Source organism: Salvelinus sp. IW2-2015, unplaced genomic scaffold, assembly GCF_002910315.2.
Source record: "Salvelinus sp. IW2-2015 unplaced genomic scaffold, ASM291031v2 Un_scaffold552, whole genome shotgun sequence".
NCBI classification, from domain to species: domain Eukaryota; kingdom Metazoa; phylum Chordata; class Actinopteri; order Salmoniformes; family Salmonidae; genus Salvelinus; species Salvelinus sp. IW2-2015.
Window position 1 is genome coordinate 175,807 of NW_019942572.1, and position 18,992 is coordinate 194,798.

General features: G+C 41.6%; 1 pseudogene; it reads left to right on the forward strand.

The window, feature by feature from the left end:
* Positions 1–18,312: 18,312 nt before the first annotated feature.
* The window catches only part of LOC112068521 (neuroblast differentiation-associated protein AHNAK-like), a 49,210-nt pseudogene continuing 48,530 nt past the window's right edge, over positions 18,313–18,992 (forward strand).

Here is an 18,992-nt window from a genome sequence, read left to right on the forward strand (position 1 = left end):
ACAGCACTTACAACTGCTTTTCTGCATCTAATATTTATATATACACACAGGGCATTGCTATGGAAACATCCCTGCAATAACCTGCCCCCTTGCTTATTATGTTGCTATAGCAACCAACCATCCCAGAATAGTATTTTTTTTCAGCCTCCTCTCCATGGCCCTCCCACCCCGTGTTCGTGACTCACAACTTGCAGTGTAAACCACAATTCAATCTGTCTCTCATTCCCTGCTTTCATTTTTCTTCCTTCTCTTCTCTGTAGCCTATCAGAAGTAGGGGTGGGGAAGGCTTGCCTGACTTTCTGAATCATGTGAGACGTGTGGTGGGGAAATCCCAACTATGGCAACCATGGAAATCAGACTGTTGTTATGATTTGTATGATATGCGTGTTGCAAGATGGCTAGATATCTCTTGCCGTCTTCCGCTGGTTTGTCTGTTTAGTTTTTACACTACATATTCAGCAGTAACCATGGAGATAGTTTGGGGTCTGATAACTCTGCTGTCCTGACCTYCAGAAACTGTTGCTCGACCCATATCATGATTACCATGGCTGAATCCCAAATGGCTCCCTATAAAGTGCACTAGTTTTGACCAGGTGCCATAGGGCTCTGATCAAAACGAGTGCGCTATATAGGGAATAGGGTGCCATTTGGGTCGCAACCATGGTAATCATGTGAGACTTTTTTGAATTTTGAATTTAACATTTATTTTGACATGGAAATCAACATTGAGACCCAAGTATCTTTTAGTAGTGAGCCTTGGATACAAAAAAAAGCTCTATATACATTATAGGAGATACATAAATATACATGTTGTACCATGTTCCTATTAAAATCTGAATATGACTGGGAGACTACATGTTCCTATTAAAATCTGCCTTGGAGTTCATTCCATATCTGGAGGACAAATACCAACACAAAATCATAAGGTTACACTGAAGACAACAATACAACATACTATGGTTACTCTGGCAACAACAACACAACATACTAAGTTACAGTGAAGACAACACACCATACTAAGGTTACACTGAAGACATCAACACAACATACTAAGTTACACTGAAGACATCAACACAACATACTAAGGTTACACTGAAGACAGCACAACATACTAAGATTACACTGAAGACAACACAACATACTAAGTTACACTGAAGACAACACAACATACTAAGGTTACACTGAAGACAACACAACATACTAAGGTTACACTGAAGACAACACAACATACTAAGTTACACTGAAGACAACACAACATACTAAGTTACACTGAAGACAACACAACATACTAAGTTACACTGAGCACATCAACACAACATACTAAGTTACACTGAAGACATCAACACAACACACTAAGTTACACTGAGCACATCAACACAACATACTAAGTTACACTGAAGACATCAACACAACATACTAAGTTACACTGAAGACAACACAACATACTAAGGTTACACTGAAGACAACACAACATACTAAGTTACACTGAGCACATCAACACAGCGTATCACATGATCTATCAACTGATCTCATCAAATATGAAACAGACAAGAGGTTGGTTGTTCTCTACTAAACACACTGCTCGTATTGTCCAATCGTATGATTGGAAGTCCAGTTGATTATCATCAGTTTGGTTTTAGTGTTTTATTATTGGCTTGTGGACCTTCTTGTTTGAACTGATGGAAAGGGTCTGGATCAAGATGGCTACTCAAGATTGTAAATGTGTTTGTAGATCTGTCCACAAACACACACCTACTCACACACCCACCCACACAGACAACACCCACCCACCCACCACACAGACAGACACACCCGCACACACAACAGACACGGACAGAACACGACACGGACACACACACACAGACAGACACAGAGACAGAGACACGACACCACACACACACCACACACACCCACCACACACAACCACACACACAACACACACACACACACACACACACACACACACACACAACACACACACACACACCCACACACACCACACACACACAACACAACACACACACACACACACACCCAACGTATTCGTCCGTTTCCTGCTAATCCTAAAAGATTTCCCCTCCTTCTCTCTGCTTCTATGCACCAGTGGCTCTGTGTGTGTTGTAGTCATGCAGGGCTGTATGTATTGTAGTCATGCAGGGCTCTGGAAGCGTCCCAAATTACACCCTATTCCCTATATAGTGCACTACTTTTGATCAGAGCCCTATGGGGAATAGGGTGCCATTTGGGACTCGTCCTCTGACTCACGGTGACTGCAGCCCCAGCTATTTGCAGTGGTTCACAGGCGGCAAGACACACCTACAGTACTGTACACTCACCCGGAAACACACCCGTGCTTCCTACATATCCTACCATTCAACCACTGACACATTCCTTGTGTTTTGCAAAAGAAATGACAAAGAGCTGTTGAGAAATGTTCAAAGAAGACGCAGATTGGAATGTAGAGTTTAGCTGCATTTTATGAATCAATGATTTAATTAATTTGTGGCATTTATATTTATTTATCCTTTATTTAAATAGGCAATAATAAATAAATAATAAATAAATAAATAAATAAATAAATAAAAATAATCTTATTTATAATGACAGCCCTACCCAAGCCAAACCCTCACCTAAAGACGCTGGGCCAATTGTGCGTCGACCTATGGGACTCCCGATCACGGTCAGTTGCGATACAGTCTGGGTTCAAACCCGGGTTTTATAGCGAACCCGGTCTGTACTGACACCTCTAGCACTGCGATGCAGTGCCTTAGACCGCTGAGCCACTCGTGATCCCTTTAAAAGTCAATGAGCATGACAAAGTGTTAGTCAGACTCAGCCGGCTGTGAGAATAACAACACGTGAAACTGGTCTTCAAAGTGGACCACGCCAACGTGGCAGTGAGTCAAACAGGTACTCAGGTACACAGGTGCAGAATCATTTGGAAGGTGATGGATTCTGAAGAACAACTATATACTATATCTGCTGCTGGAGTTTTCTGACTTGATTATGATTATATGATTGTGTGTGTGATTAATTAAACAAAATGTTTAAAAAAAAAATATTTTTTAAAAGTTTAACACAATGTTAGTTGAAAGGAGAAAGTTTAAAGTAATTCCATACAAAACGTATTTCTAAATTGGCTAAACAAACTGTGTGAGCATGACATGCACATCCCATACAGAAAAGTGTCCACTTTCAAACATCATGTATGTTTGATGTATAAAATATATGAATTTTTTGAGGATTCCTCTATTCCTAGAGAGGAACAGACATTCCTTCTGAGTCCGTTAGGATGTCCTGAACCGATACAGCAGTTTATGATAACATGCTACTTCTAAAGAACACAGCCAGCGTCTTTGGTACAGCTGTACTTCACTGTGTGTTCCCTATCCTGAGACTAAGCACTGTTTCCCAAATGGCACTCTTCTCTTTATGAAGTGCACTACTTTTGACCYGGGTCCATAGGGTTTATAGGGCTGTGGTCAAAAGTAGTGCACTATATATAGGGAATAGGGTACCATTTGGGACCTGCCAAATCAGTTGGTATTCTTGACTCATAGTAGCGTGCTGCCACTCCCTGTTCTTCCTTAAACCGACACACAGGACCAGTCTCCACTTCCTGTTCTTCCTTAAACCGACACACTGGACCAGTCTCCACTTCCTGTTCTTCCTTAAACCGACACACAGGACCAGTCTCCACTTCCTGTTCTTCCTTAACTTCTTATGGCTGCAGGGGCAGTATTGAGTAGCTTGGATGAAAGGTGCCCAGAGGTGCCCATAGTAAACTGCCTGCTCCTCAGTCCCAGTTGCTAATATATGCAMTTTATTATTCYTATTGGATAGAAAACACTCTGAAGTTTCTAAAACTGTTWGAATGATGTCTGTGAGTATAACATAACTCATATGGCAGYCAAAAACCTGAGAKYAAATCCAAACAGGAAGTGGGAATTCTGAGGTTGGTCGATTTTCACCCTATTGAATACACCAGTGGGATATGGATGCGGTTTGCTCCTACGGCTTCCACTAAGTGTCACGCTGTAAGAACCTTGTTCTTGATGCTCTGTGTGAAGTGGGGCCGAGGAAGGAAGGAATTATAGGCTCTACCATGACCTGCATGCTCTGACCCTGCGCGTTCATATGAGAGGGAGCTCTGTTACATCTGACATTGAAGACATGGAATTCTCCGGTTGGAAAGTTACTGAAGATTTATGTTAAAAACATTCTAAAGATTGATTCAATACATCGTTTGACATGTTTCTACTGTCTGTTACGGAACTTTTTGACATTTCGTCTGCCTTTAGTGAACGCGCTTCCTGACTTTGGATTTGTTTACCAAACACGCTAACAAAAATAGCTATTTGGACATAAATGATGGACATTACCGAACAAAACGAACATTTGTTGTGGGAGTCCTGGGAGTGCATTCCGACGAAGATCAGCAAAGGTAAGTGAAGATTTATAATACTATTTCTGAGTTTTGTTGACTGCACAATTTGCCGGGTAACTGTATGCTTCCTTTTGTGGCTGAACGCTGTTCTCAGATTATTGAATATTGTGCTTTTGCCGTAAAGCTTTTTGAAATCTGACACAGCGGTTGCATTAAGAACAAGTGTATCTTTAATTCTATGTAAAACATGTATCTTTCATCAACGTTTATGATGAGTATTTATGTTATTTGACGTGGCTCTGCATTTTCTCCGGATATTTTGGAGGCATTTCTGAACATGGCGCCAATGTAAACTGAGGTTTTTGGATATAAATATGAACTTTATCGAACAAAACATATATGTATTGTGTAACAGGAAGTCCTATGAGTGTCATCTGATGAAGATCATCAAAGGTTAGTGATTCATTTTATCTCTATTTCTGCTTTTTGTGACTCCTGTCTTTGGCTGGAAAAATGACTGTCTGTGATTTTGCGGTGACCTAACATAATCGTTTGTGGTGCTTTCGCTGTAAAGCCTATTTGAAATTGGACAATTCAGTGGGATTAACAACAAGATTATCTTTAAAATGGTATAAGATACATGTATGTTTGAGGAATTTTAATTATGAGATTTCTGTTGATTGAATTTGGCGCCCTGCACTTTCACTGGCTGTTGTCATATCATCCCATTAACAGACACACGGGACCCGTCTCTACTTCCTGTTCTTCCTTAATTGTTCTTCCTTAAACAGACACACAGGACCAGTCTCCACTTCCTGTTCTCCCTTAAACAGACACACAGGACCAGTCTCCACTTCCTGTTGTTCCTTAAACAGACACACGGGATCAGTCTCCACTTCCTGTTGTTCCTTAAACAGTCACACGGGATCAGTCTCCACTTCCTGTTGTTCCTTAAACAGACACACGGGACCAGTCTCCACTTCCTGTTCTTCCTTAAACAGACACACGGGARCAGTCTCCACTTCCMGTTCTTCCTTAAACAGACACACGGGACCAGTCTCCACTTCCTGTTCTTCCTTAAACAGACACACAGGATCAGTCTCCACTCCCTCTTTGTTTGCTATTTGGCTGCTTCCCAAATGGCACCCTAATCCCTACATAGTTAATTACTTTGAAACTTAGCCCTATGGGCCCTGGTCAACAGTAGTGAAACTAACATAGGGAATAGGAGCCATTTGGAAAGTAGCCGCTCTCTCTTCTCTCTCTCTCTCTCTCTCTCTCTCTCCTCTCTCCTCTCTCTCTCAATTCATTCAATTCAATTCAAAATTCAAGGGGCTTTATTGGCATGGGAAACATGTGTTAACATTGCCAAAGCAAGTGAGGTAGATAATATACAAAAGTGAAATAAACAATACAAATTAACAGTAAACATTACACATACAGAAGTTTCAAAACAATAAAGACATTACAAATGTTATATTAATATTATACAGTGTTGTAACAATGTACAAATGGTTAAAGCACACAAGTTAAAATAAATAAGCATAAATATGGGTTGTATTTACAATGGTGTTTGTTCTTCACTGGTTGCCCTTTTCTTGTGGCAACAGGTCACAAATCTTGCTGCTGTGATGGCACACTGTGGAATTTCTCCCAGTAGATATGGGAGTTTATCAAAATTGGATTTGTTTTCAAATTTCTTGTGGATCTGTGTAATCTGAGGGAAATATGTCTCTCTAATATGGTCATACATTGGGCAGGAGGTTAGGAAGTGCAGCTCAGTTTCCACCTCATTTTGTGGGCAGTGTGCACATAGCCTGTCTTCTCTTGAGAGCCATGTCTGCCTACGGCGGCCTTTCTCAATAGCAAGGCTATGCTCACTGAGTCTGTACATAGTCAAAGCTTTCCTTAAGTTTGGGTCAGTCACAGTGGTCAGGTATTCTGCCACTGTGTACTCTCTGTTTAGGGCCAAAAAGCATTCTAGTTTGCTCTGTTTTTTTGTTAATTCTTTCCAATGTGTCAAGTAATTATCTTTTTGTTTTCTCATGATTTGGTTGGGTCTAATTGTGCTGTTGTCCTGGGGCTCTGTGGGGTGTGTTTGTGTTTGTGAACAGAGCCCTAGGACCAGCTTGCTTAGGGGACTCTTCTCCAGGTTCATCTCTCTGTAGGTGATGGCTTTGTTATGGAGGTTTGGGAATCGCTTCTTTTAGGTGGTTGTAGAATTTACGGCTCTTTTCTGGATTTTGATAATTAGTGGGTATCGGCCTAATTCTGCTCTGCATGCATTATTTGGTGTTCTACGTTGTACACGGAGGATATTTTTGCAGAATTCTGCATGCAGAGTCTCAATTTGGTGTTTGTCCCATTTGTGGAAATCTTGGTTGGTGAGCGGACCCCAGACCTCACAACCATAAAGGGCAATGGGCTCTATGACTGATTCAAGTATTTTTAGCCAGATCCTAATTGGTATGTTGAAATTTATGTTCCTTTTGATGGCATAGAATGCCCTTCTTGCCTTGTCTCTCAGATCGTTCACAGCTCTGTGGAAGCTACCTGTGGTGCTGATGTTTAGGCCGAGGTATGTATAGTTTTTTGTGTGCTCTAGGGCAACGGTGTCTAGATGGAATTTGTGGTCCTGGCGACTGGACCTTTTTTGGAACACCATTATTTTGGTCTTACTGAGATTTACTGTCAGGGCCAGGTCTGACAGAATCTGTGCAGAAGATCTAGGTGCTGTTGTAGGCCCTCCTTGGTTGGTGACAGAAGCACCAGATCATCAGCAACAGTAGACATTTGACTTCGGATTCTAGTAGGGTGAGACCGGGTGCTGCAGACTGTTCTAATGCTCGCGCCAATTCATTGATATATATGTTGAAGAGGGTGGGGCTTAAGCTGCATCCCTGTCTCACCCCACGACCCTGTGAGAAGAAATGTGTGTGTCTTTTGCCAATTTTAACCGCACACTTGTTGTTTGTGTACATGGATTTTATAATGTCGTATGTTTTACCCCCAACACCACTTTCCATCAATTTGTATAGCAGACCCTCATGCCAAATTGAGTCGAAGGCTTTTTTGAAATCAACAAAGCATGAGAAGACTTTGCCTTTGTTTTGGTTTGTTTGGTTGTCAATTAGGGTGAATACATGGTCTGTTGTACGGTATTTGGTAAAAAGCCAATTTGACATTTGCTCAGTACATGTTTTCATTGAGGAAATGTACGAGTCTGCTGTTAATGATAATGCAGAGTATTTTCCCAAGGTTACTGTGACGCATATTCCACGGTAGTTATTGGGGTCAAATTTGTCTCCACTTTTGTGGATTGGGGTGATCAGTCCTTGGTTCCAAATATTGGGGAAGATGCCAGAGCTAAGGACGATGTTAAAGAGTTTTAATATAGCCAATTGGAATTTGTTGTCTGTATATTTGATCATTTCATTAAGGATACCATCAACACCACAGCCTTTTTGGGTTGGAGGGTTTTTATTTTGTCCTGTAACTCATTCAAGGTAATTGGAGAATCCAGTGGGTTCTGGTAGTCTTTAATAGTTGATTCTAGGATTTGTATTTGATCATGTATATGTTTTTGCTCTTTATTTTTTTATAGAGCCAAAAAGATTGGAGAAGTGGTTTACCCATACATCTCCATTTTGGATAGATAATTCTTCGTGTTGTTGTTTGTTTAGTGTTTTCCAATTTTCCCAGAATTGGTTAGAGTCTATGGATTCTTCAATTACATTGAGCTGATTTCTGACGTGCTGTTCCTTCTTTTTCCGTAGTGTATTTCTGTATTGTTTTAGTGATTCACCATAGTGAAAGGCGTAGACTCAGGTTTTCCGGGTCTCTATGTTTTTGGTTGGACAGGTTTCTCAATTTATTTCTTAGATTTTTGCATTCTTTATCAAACCATTTGTCATGTTTGTTCATTTTCTTCGGTTTTCTATTTGAGATTTTTAGATTTGATAGGGAAGCTGAAGGGTCAAAAATACTGTTAAGATTTTCTACTGCAAGTTTACACCTTCACTATTGCAGTGGAACGTTTTACCCAGGAAGTTGTTCTAAAAGGGATTGAATTTGCTGTTGCCTAATTGTTTTTTGGTAGGTTTCACAACTGCATTCCTTCCATCTATAGCATTTCTTAATGTTACTCAGTTCCTTTGGCTTTTTGAATTGCCGCTCATGATTGAGTATTGCTCTGTTCAAGTAGACTGTGATTTTGCTGTGGTCTGATAGGGGTGTCAGTGGGCTCACTGTGAACGCTCTGAGAGACTCTGGGTTGAGGTCAGTGATAAAGTAGTCTACAGTGCTACTGCCAAGAGATGAGCTATAGGTGTACCTACCATAGGAGTCCCCTCGAAGCCTACCATTGACTATGTACATACCCAGCGTGCGACAGAGCTGCAGGAGTTGTGACCCGTTTTTGTTGGTTATGTTGTCATAGTTGTGCCTAGGTGGGCATATGGGGGAGGGAATGCTGTCACCTCCAGGTAGGTGTTTGTCCCCCTGTGTGCTGAGGGTGTCAGGTTCCTGTCCAGTTCTGGCATTTAGGTCGCCACAGACTAATACATGTCCCTGGGCCTGGAAATGATTGATTTCCCCCTCCAGGATGGAGAAGCTGTCTTCATTAAAGTATGGGGATTCTAGTGGGGGGATATAGTAGCACACAGGAGGACATTTTTCTCTGTTAAGATAATTTCCTTTTGAATTTCTAGCCAAATGTAAAATGTTCCTGTTTTGATTAATTTAATGGAGTGAGTTAGGTCTGCTCTATACCAAATTAGCATTCCCTCTCTCTCTCTCTCTCTTCTCTCTCCTCTCTCTCTCTCTCTCTCTCTCTCTCTCTCTCTTCTCTCTCTCTCTCTCTCTTCTCCTCTCTCTCTCTCTCCTTCATCTGACTGTCTTGCTCCCAGACAGGCTAAAACAACTTTTTTGCCCGCTTTGAGGACAATACAGTGCCACTGACACGGCCCCCTACCAAAACCTGCGGCTCTCCTTCACTGCAGCCGAGGTGAGTAAAACATTTAAACGTGTTAACCCTCGCAAGGCTGCAGGCCCAGACGGCATTCCCAGCCGCGTCCTCAGAGCATGCGCAGACCAGCTGGCTGGTTGTTTACGGACATATTCAATCAATCCTTATCCCAGTCTGCTGTTCCCACATGCTTCAAGAGGGCCACCATTGTTCCTGTTCCCAAGAAAGCTAAGGTAACTGAGCTAAACGACTACCGCCCCGTAGCACTCACTTCCGTCATCATGAAGTGCTTTGAGAGACTAGTCAAGGACCATATCACCTCCACCCTACCGGACACCCTAGACCCACTCCAATTTGCTTACCGACCCAATAGGTCCACAGACGACGCAATCGCAACCACACTGCACACTGCCCTAACCCATCTGGACAAGAGGAATACCCATGTGAGAATGCTGTTCATCGATTACAGCTCAGCATTTAACACCATAGTACCCTCCAAACTCGTCATCAAGCTCGAGACCCTGGGTCTCGACCCCGCCCTGTGCAACTGGGTCCTGGACTTCCTGACGGGCCGCCCCCAGGTGGTGAGGGTAGGTAACAACATCTCCACCCCGCTGATCCTCAACATGGGGCCCCACAAGGGTGCGTTCTGAGCCCTCTCCTGTATCCCCTGTTCACCCACGACTGCGTGGCCATGCACGCCTCCAACTCAATCATCAAGTTTGCGGATGACACTACAGTGGTAGGCTTGATTACCAACAACGACGAGACGGCCTACAGGGAGGAGGTGAGGGCCCTCGGAGTGTGGTGTCAGGAAAATAACCTCACACCTAAACGTCAACAAAACAAAGGAGATGATTGTGGACTTCAGGAAACAGCAGAGGGAGCACCCCCCTATCCACATCGACGGGTAAGTAGTGGAGAAGGTGGAAAGTTTTAGTTCCTCGGTGTACACATCACGGACAAACTGAATTGGTCCACCCACACAGACAGCGTTGTGAAGAAGGCGCAGCAGCGCCTCTTCAACCTCAGGAGGCTGAAGAAATTCGGCTTGTCACCAAAAGCACTCACACAACTTCTACAGATGCACAATCGAGAGCATCCTGTCGGGCTGTATCACGCCTGGTACGGCAACTGCTCCGCCCACAACCGTAAGGCTCTCCAGAGGGTAGTGAGGTCTGCAGAACGCATCACCGGGGGCAAACTACCTGCCCTCCAGGACACCTACACCACCCGATGTCACAGGAAGGCCATAAAGATCATCAAGGACAACAAACCACAAGCCACTGCCTGTTCACCCCGCTATCATCCAGAAGGCGAGGTCAGTACAGGTGCATCAAAGCAGGGACCGAGAGACTGAAAAACAGCTTCTATCTCAAGGCCATCAGACTGTTAAACAGCCACCACTAACATTTAGCGGCCGCTGCCAACATACTGACTCAACTCCAGCCACTTTAAAAATGGGAATTGATGGAAATTATGTAAAAATGTACCACTAGCCACTTTAAACAATGCCACTTAATATAATGTTTACATACCCTACATTACCCATCTCATATGTATATACTGTACTCTATATCATCTACTGCATCTTGCCATCTTTATGTATACAATGTACCACTAGCCACTTTAAACTATGCCACTTTATGTTTACATACCCTACAGTACTCATCTCATATGTATATACCGTACTCTATACCATCTACTGCATCTTGCCATGCCGTTCTGTACCACCACTCATTCATATATCTTTATGTACATATTCTTTATCCCTTTACACTTGTGTGTGTGTATAAGGTAGTAGTTGTGGAATTGTTAGGTTAGATTACTTGTTGGTTATTACTGCATTGTCGGAACTAGAAGCACAAGCATTTCGCTACACTCGCATTAACATCTGCTAACCATGTGTATGTGACTAATAAAATTTGATTTGATTTGATTTGATTTGATTTGCTGTTTGACCTCAGTCAATATGGGTGTGACATGGTCTGGGATATGAGAGGATTGGCAAGCACACGTACCTACAAGTGCACACCCGCATAGACACACCTAAGTGCAAGTACCCATGCTCTGCACACGCGCACACACGCACGCACGCACGCACGCACGCACGCACGCACACACACACACACACACACACAGAAAACACAAATTATATTTGAAGAATCTATGGATTTTATAGCGGAACATTTCTGCGAACAGTTCATCGAACAATTGATCAATTGTCTCTCCTTTATCAGTGATCAATTGTCTCCTTTATCAGTGATCAATTGTCTCCTTTATCAGTGATCAATTGCACTGCTGATTGACATTTAAGGAAAGACTAGAAAGACATCCAGTTTAATTCAGTGTGACTAGCGACGGTTCAAGGGACAAAAAAAGAAAGGCCATTATCTGGGTAGACATAATGAGGAAAATGCACATATATCTCATCTGAAATCATAATCTCTAGAACTCCACAGGAATTTGAAAACTCTCAAGATGTTCATTCCAGTTGGATCGTCATGTTGTTCTAACTGCTAACTGTGCTATTTAGTCACTTACATATTCAGCTACACATGAAAAAAAACTAAACCTAACATTGTTTTTGATAGAACAGCTTTCTCTCTGTATCTACTGATCCTGTGTATTCAGGTCAGGACAATAACTTATGAAAGAGTAGCTTACCTGGAACCAAGTTAGACAACGCCCTGCATGTCTACGCCACAAATGTCACCCTATTCCCTATGTACTGGGGCCTCTGGTCAAAAGTAGTGCACTATAATAGGGAATAGGGTGCCATTTGCCATAGGGCTCTGGTCAAAAGTAGTGCACTATATAGGGAATAGGGTGCCATTTGCCATAGGGCTCTGGTCAAAAGTAGTGCACTATTTAGGGAATAGGGTGCCATTTGCCATAGGGCTCTGGTCAAAAGTAGTGCACTATATAGGGAATAGGGTGCCATTTAGGATGTATTTGACATAAATGCTAGTAAAAAAGATGAGATGTATAATGCTATTTTAGGACGTGTGTAGACAAAGTCAGGCTGGATGCAGTTGAAAGAGCGGCCAGCCACAGTTGCTGAGTTGCTGCCGTGAGACTAGCATTGAAAATGAGCCAACCGCAGTCAGGGTGGAATTATACAGTGAAGCATTGGCTATGGTATGAATAACAGTATTTGCTATGGTGTGAATAACAGTATTGGCTATGGTGTGAATAACAGTATTTGCTATGGTGTGAATAACAGTATTTGCTATGGTATGAATGACAGTATTTGCTATGGTATGAATTGTGAATAACAGTATTTGCTATGGTATGAATGACAGTATTTGCTATGGTGTGAATAACAGTATTTTGCTATGGTGTGAATAACAGTATTTGCTATGGTGTGAATAACAGTATTTGCTATGGTGTGAATAACAGTATTTGCTATGGTATGAATGACAGTATTGCATATGTGTGGAATAACAGTATTTGCTATGGTGTGAATAACAGTATTTGCTATGTATGAATACAGTATTTGCTATGGTTGAATACGTATTTGCTATGGTATGAATGACAGTATTTGCTATGGTTTGGAATAACAGTATTTGCTATGGGTGAATAACAGTATTTGCTATGGTATGAATGAACAGTATTTGCCTATGGTATGAATGACGGTATTTGCTATGGTATGAATGACAGTATTTGCTATGGTATGAATAACAGTATTTGCTATGGTGTGAATAACAGTATTTGCTATGGTTGTGAATAACAGTATTTGCTATGGTATGAATGACAGTATTTGCTATGGTATGAATGACAGTATTTGCTATGGTATGAATAACAGTATTTGCTATGGTGTGAATAACAGTATTTGCTATGGTATGATAACAGTATTTGCTATGGTATGAATGACAGTATTTGCTATGGTATGAATGACAGTATTTGCTATGGTATGAATAACAGTATTTGCTATGTGATGTGCTATGTTGAATAACAGTATTGCTATGGTATGAATAACAGTATTTGCATATGGTATGAATAACAGTTTTGCTATGGTATGAATGACAGTATTTGCTATGGTATGAATTACAGTATTTGCTATTGGTATTGAATAACAGTATTTGCTTATGGTATGAATAACAGTATTTGCTATGGTATGAATAACAGTAATTTGCCTATGGTATGAATAACAGTATTTGCTATGGTATGAAGGACAGTATTTGCTATGGTATGAATAACAGTATTTGCTATGGTATGAATAACAGTATTTGCACTATGGTATGAATAACAGTATTTGCTATGGTATGAATGACAGTATTGGGTGACCCAGCACTGCTGGAATGATGGGGCTGATGCCAATAACAATTTTTTTTATTTTTTTTTATTTCACCTTTTATTTAACCAGGTAGGCTAGTTGAGAACAAGTTCTCATTTGCAACTGTGACCTGGCCAAGATAAAAGCAAGCAGTGTGAACAGACAACACAGAGTTACACATGGAGTAAACAATAAACAAGTCAATAACATGGTAGAAAAAAAAGAGAATCTATATACAATGTGTGCAAAAAGGCATGAGGTAGGCAATAAATCAAATTAATTACAATTTAGCAGATTAACACTGGAGTGATAAATCATCAGATGATCATGTGCAAGAAGAGATACTGGTTGCAAAAGAGCAGAAAAGTAAATAAAATAAAAGCAGTATGGGGGGTGAGGTAGGTAAATTGGGTGGGTAGTTTACAGATGGACTATGTACAGACTGCAGCGATCGGTTAGCTGCTCGGATAGCAGATTTTAAAGTTGTTGAGGGAGATAAAGTCTCCAACTTCAGAGATTTTGCAATTCGTTCCAGTCGCAGGCAGCAGAGAACTGGAAAGGAAAGGCGTCCAAATGAGTCTTGGCTTTAGGGATGATCAGTGAGATACACCTGCTGGAGCGCGTGTTGCGGGTGGTGTAGCCATCGTGACCAGTGAACTGAGATAAGTGGCACTTTACCTAGCATAGCCTTGTAGATGACCTGGAGCCAGTGGGTCTGACGAGCGAACATGTAGCGAGGGCCAGCCGACTAGGGCATACAGGCGCAGTGGTGGTCGTATAAGGTGCTTTAGTAACAAAACGAATGGCACTGTGATAAAACTGCATCCAGTTTGCTGAGTAGAGTATTGGAAGCTATTTTGTAGATGACATCGCCGAAGTCGAGGATCGGTAGGATAGTCAGTTTTACTAGGGTAAGTTTGGCGCGTGAGTGAAGGAGGCTTTGTTGCGGAAATAGAAAGCCGATTCTTGCTTTGATTTTGGATTGGAGATGTTTGATATGAGTCTGGAAGGAGAGTTTGCAGTCTAGCCAGACACCTAGGTACTTATAGATGTCCACATATTCTAGGTCGGAACCGTCCAGGGTGGTGATGCTAGTCGGGCGTGCGGGTGCAGGCAGCGAACGGTTGAAAAAGCATGCATTTGGTTTTACTAGCGTTTAAGAGCAGTTGGAGGCCACGGAAGGAGTGTGTTATATGGCATTGAAGCTCGTTTGGAGGTTAGATAGCACAGTGTCCAAGGAAGGGCCGGAAGATATAGAATGTGTCGTCTGCGTAGAGGTGGATCAGGGAATCGCCCGCAGCAAGAGCAACATCATTGATGTATACAGAGAAAGAGTCGGCCGAGAATTGAACCTGTGGTACCCCATAGAGACTGCCAGAGGACCGGAAAACATGCCCTCGATTTGACACACTGAACTCTGTCTGCAAAGTAGTTGGTGAACCAGGCAAGGCAGTCATTAGAAAAACCGAGGCTACTGAGTCTGCCGATAAGAATATGGTGATTGACAGAGTCGAAAGCTTGGCCAGGTCGATGAAGACGGCTGCACAGTAATGTCTTTTATCGATGGCGGTTATGATATCGTTTAGTACCTTGAGCGTGGCTGAGGTGCACCATGACCGGCTCGGAAACCGGATTGCACAGCGGAGAAGGTACGGTGGATTCGAGATGGTCAGTGATCTGGTTTGTTGACTTGGTGGATATAGGTCTGTAACAGTTTGGGTCCAGGGTGTCTCCCCCTTTGAAGAGGGGGATGACCGCGGCAGCTTTCCAATCCTTGGGGATCTCAGATGATACGAAGGAGAGGTTGAACAGGCTGGTGATAGGGGGTGCGACAATGGCGGCGGACAGTTTCAGAAATAGGGGGTCCAGATTGTCAAGCCCAGCTGATTTGTATGGGTCAATGAAGAAATGAAGAAACTGTGTGCCCCTTCCACAACAAAGTATTTTTATATACACTGGATAGGTGCTGTTTTACATGGTCAGCTATAGACGTACAGCACACCTGGAACAAATTCCGGTTAAGTGCCCTGCTCAAGGGAACATCAGCAGATGTTTCACTTTGTCAGCTCAAGTATTCGAACCAGCAACCTTTCGGCTACTGGTCCAACACTCTAACCACTAGGCTACCTGCCACCTTGTTGTTGGGAACTGTCCCCTTATTCCCTTTATAGTGCACTACTTTTGACCATGACTCTGGTGCCAGTTGTGAATAGGGACCCATTTTGTGACGCTTATAATATATCATAACAAAGGTTTGTTTTAAAGTTTTGAATGGATCTCTTGAATCTGAGAGAGCAAAGTTGGACAGTTATTCAAAGCAATACAATTGTAACTGCTCCGTTTCAACCAAAGCTCCTTCACAAAAGACTATATTGTTCAATTCCTGTTGCTTCAAACAAACAAAAAGTATTGCAAAAGTTTATAGAGAAACAAGAGAGAGCAATTCTTCAAAGAAAAGAGACAAAAATGTATATTTAAAACACATGTATTTGAGTTTCTTTACTCTCTAAAACTCTGTTCTAAATGTATTATGTTGGGGGAACTGGACCATGAAGGACTGCCCCTTTTATCACATATTCTGGTTGTAGAAACGTTTTCTATTACAATTCATTGAAGCCGTGTATTGAAGACTGTTGCATTTGGCAGGCTGGTCTCATACACTAGACGTAACATATTAAACAAAAAAAAAGCTAAAATCAAAATCAGTATGATATGTTACGTTTTTGTATGGTTACATAAGACAGAAGGTTACTTTTGGTCGGGGTGGATAGGTGGACGTATAAAGTGAATGTCTAGCAACCCAAAGATTGTGTGTTGAAATCTCATCATGGACAACTTCAGCAACAATTCACTACTTTCTAGCTACTTTGCAAATACTTAGTGTGTTAGCTGACCTTAAAACCCTTTAACCTAACTCCATCCTTAACCCGTAACCCTAACCCCTAGCCTAACCAATGGATTTCTTATGACTAGGCAGGGGTGAAACCATGGGTGGGCCTTGGAGGGCATAGGCCCACCCACTTGGGAGCCAGGCCCAGCCAATCAAAATGAGTTTTTCACCACAAAAGGGCTTTATCATCAACTGTCCAGGTGGCTGGTCTCAGATGATCCCGCAGGTGAATAAGCCGGATGTGGAGGTCCTGGGCTGGCGTGGTTACACATGTTCTGTGGTTGTGAGGCCGGTTGGACATACTTCCAAATTCTCGAAAACAACGTTGGTGACGGTTTATGGTGGAGAAATTAACATTCAATTCTCTGGCAACAGCTCTTGCGGACATTACTGCAGTCAGCATACGAATTGTGTGCTCCCTCAAAACTTGAGACATCTGTGGCATTGTGTTTTGTGACGAAACTGCACATTTTAGAGTGGCCTTTTATTGTCCCCAGCACAAGGTGCACCTGTATAATGATCATAGTGTTTAATCAGCTTCTTGATATGCCGCACCTGTCAGGTGGATGGATTATCTTGGCAAAGGAGAAATGCTCACTAACAGGGATGTAAGAAATTTGTGCACAAAATTTCAGAGAAATACGCTTTTTGTGCGTATAGAACATTTCTGGGATCTTTTATTTCAGCTCATGAAACACGGGACCAACATTTTACAGTTGATATTTTGTTCAGTATGGTATGATATGTAACTTTTTGTATGGAATGTATTTTTTATTTAATTTTTTTATTTATTTATTTCACCTTTATTTAACCAGGTAGGCAAGTTGAGAACACGTTCTCATTTACAATTGCGACCTGGCCAAGATAAAGCAAAGCAGTTCGACACATACAACAACACATAGTTACACATGGAGTAAAACAAACATACAGTCAATAATACAGTGAAAAATAAGTCTATATACAATGTGAGCAAGTGAGGTGAGATAAGGGAGGTGAAGGCAAACAAAATATATAAATAAATAAAAATATAAAAAAGGCCATGGTGGCGAAGTAAATACATATAGGCAAGTTAAAAAACACGGAGATGGTTGGTTTTGCAGTGAAGAATGTGCAAAGTAGAGATAAGAAATAATGTTTAATTAGTATTATTAAGGATATTATAATTAGTATTATTAGTATTAGTATTATTATTAAGTATTAATTTGTCGGATGTCCATTAAATCCTATTTTCTATTGATATGTTTACCGATTTACAATTGTATAATATGTTACAAAATTGGCAATTTCATACAATATCTTACAAATTTGCAATATCGTTGATATGTTACAAATTCTAATTTTGTTATTGCTAACGTTACTGGGTGACTAGATGGATAACGCAACGTTATCCTGGGTTGGCTAACTAAGATTAGGGCCCAATGAATTCATTTTCAATTGACTATTTCCATTATGAACCTGTACTCAATAAAAATCGTTGAAATTTTTGCATGTTTGTTTGTCAGTATAATTTTGAATTTCCCGGATTTTGTTTACTATGTTATGTCCCCCTGAGTCAAGTTGCATTGGATGGGAGAGACAGAGAAGGGAGACTTCGGCCACTCCCTTCTACACCTCCCGTTACCTCCCGCCCTCTAATCCTCCCTTTATCCAAGACCAGTAGCCCTACCCTTTCGCATGTCCAACCATTCTGCATCGCCCGGAGTAACAGCGCCACGCAGACTAGAAAAAAAGGCACAAACGCACTCTCTAAGGGAGAGAGTGAGAAGGGAGGGGAGAGAGAAAAACGCCCTGGACACGGAGGGAGACTCGGGTTGATAGAGAAAGACAATATTCTAGAAGTGAGAAAGAACTTTTGATTGGGAAGAAGAAGACGTGCTTTTATCGACTGCTGGGACAGCAGGAGGGGAAGAGAACACTACCAAAGATGCTCAAGTTGCTGTGTTGAAGTTTGATGCAGCTCAGACTGCTCAGGTAAAAACAATAATTTACTTTTGTCATTCACAATTTTAATTTAGATATTTTTTAACAGTTTATTAATAATGGTGATGGTATATATCTTGGTAAACCCCCCCCCCCCCCCCCCAAAGTTATAATGCATATGTTTAAATGACGTGGCAATCGTGCTGTTTAATTAAGGTTAATTTACATGACATTTTTTGAAAATAAGATTGATAGTCTTTCACCACAGTAACTGAGAGGAAGGGTGGTGCCCATGATGCTACTTTGTTTTCTCGTTCAAAGTTCTGTAATTTAGAACACGAGATGAAGTGGGTGTGTGTCACCACCCACATGAACGGGGACATGGGTCTCACTTCTTATTTCACTCTCCGTTACTGTGTACAAAATAAACCTACTTGGGGTATATAAAGCGACGCCACTCACATGAAAGACTTTACATGCCAGACTAACTCAAGTTTCCCGGGGATGTGTTATAACATATATATATTTTTTAATGTAAAACCCCATGCAG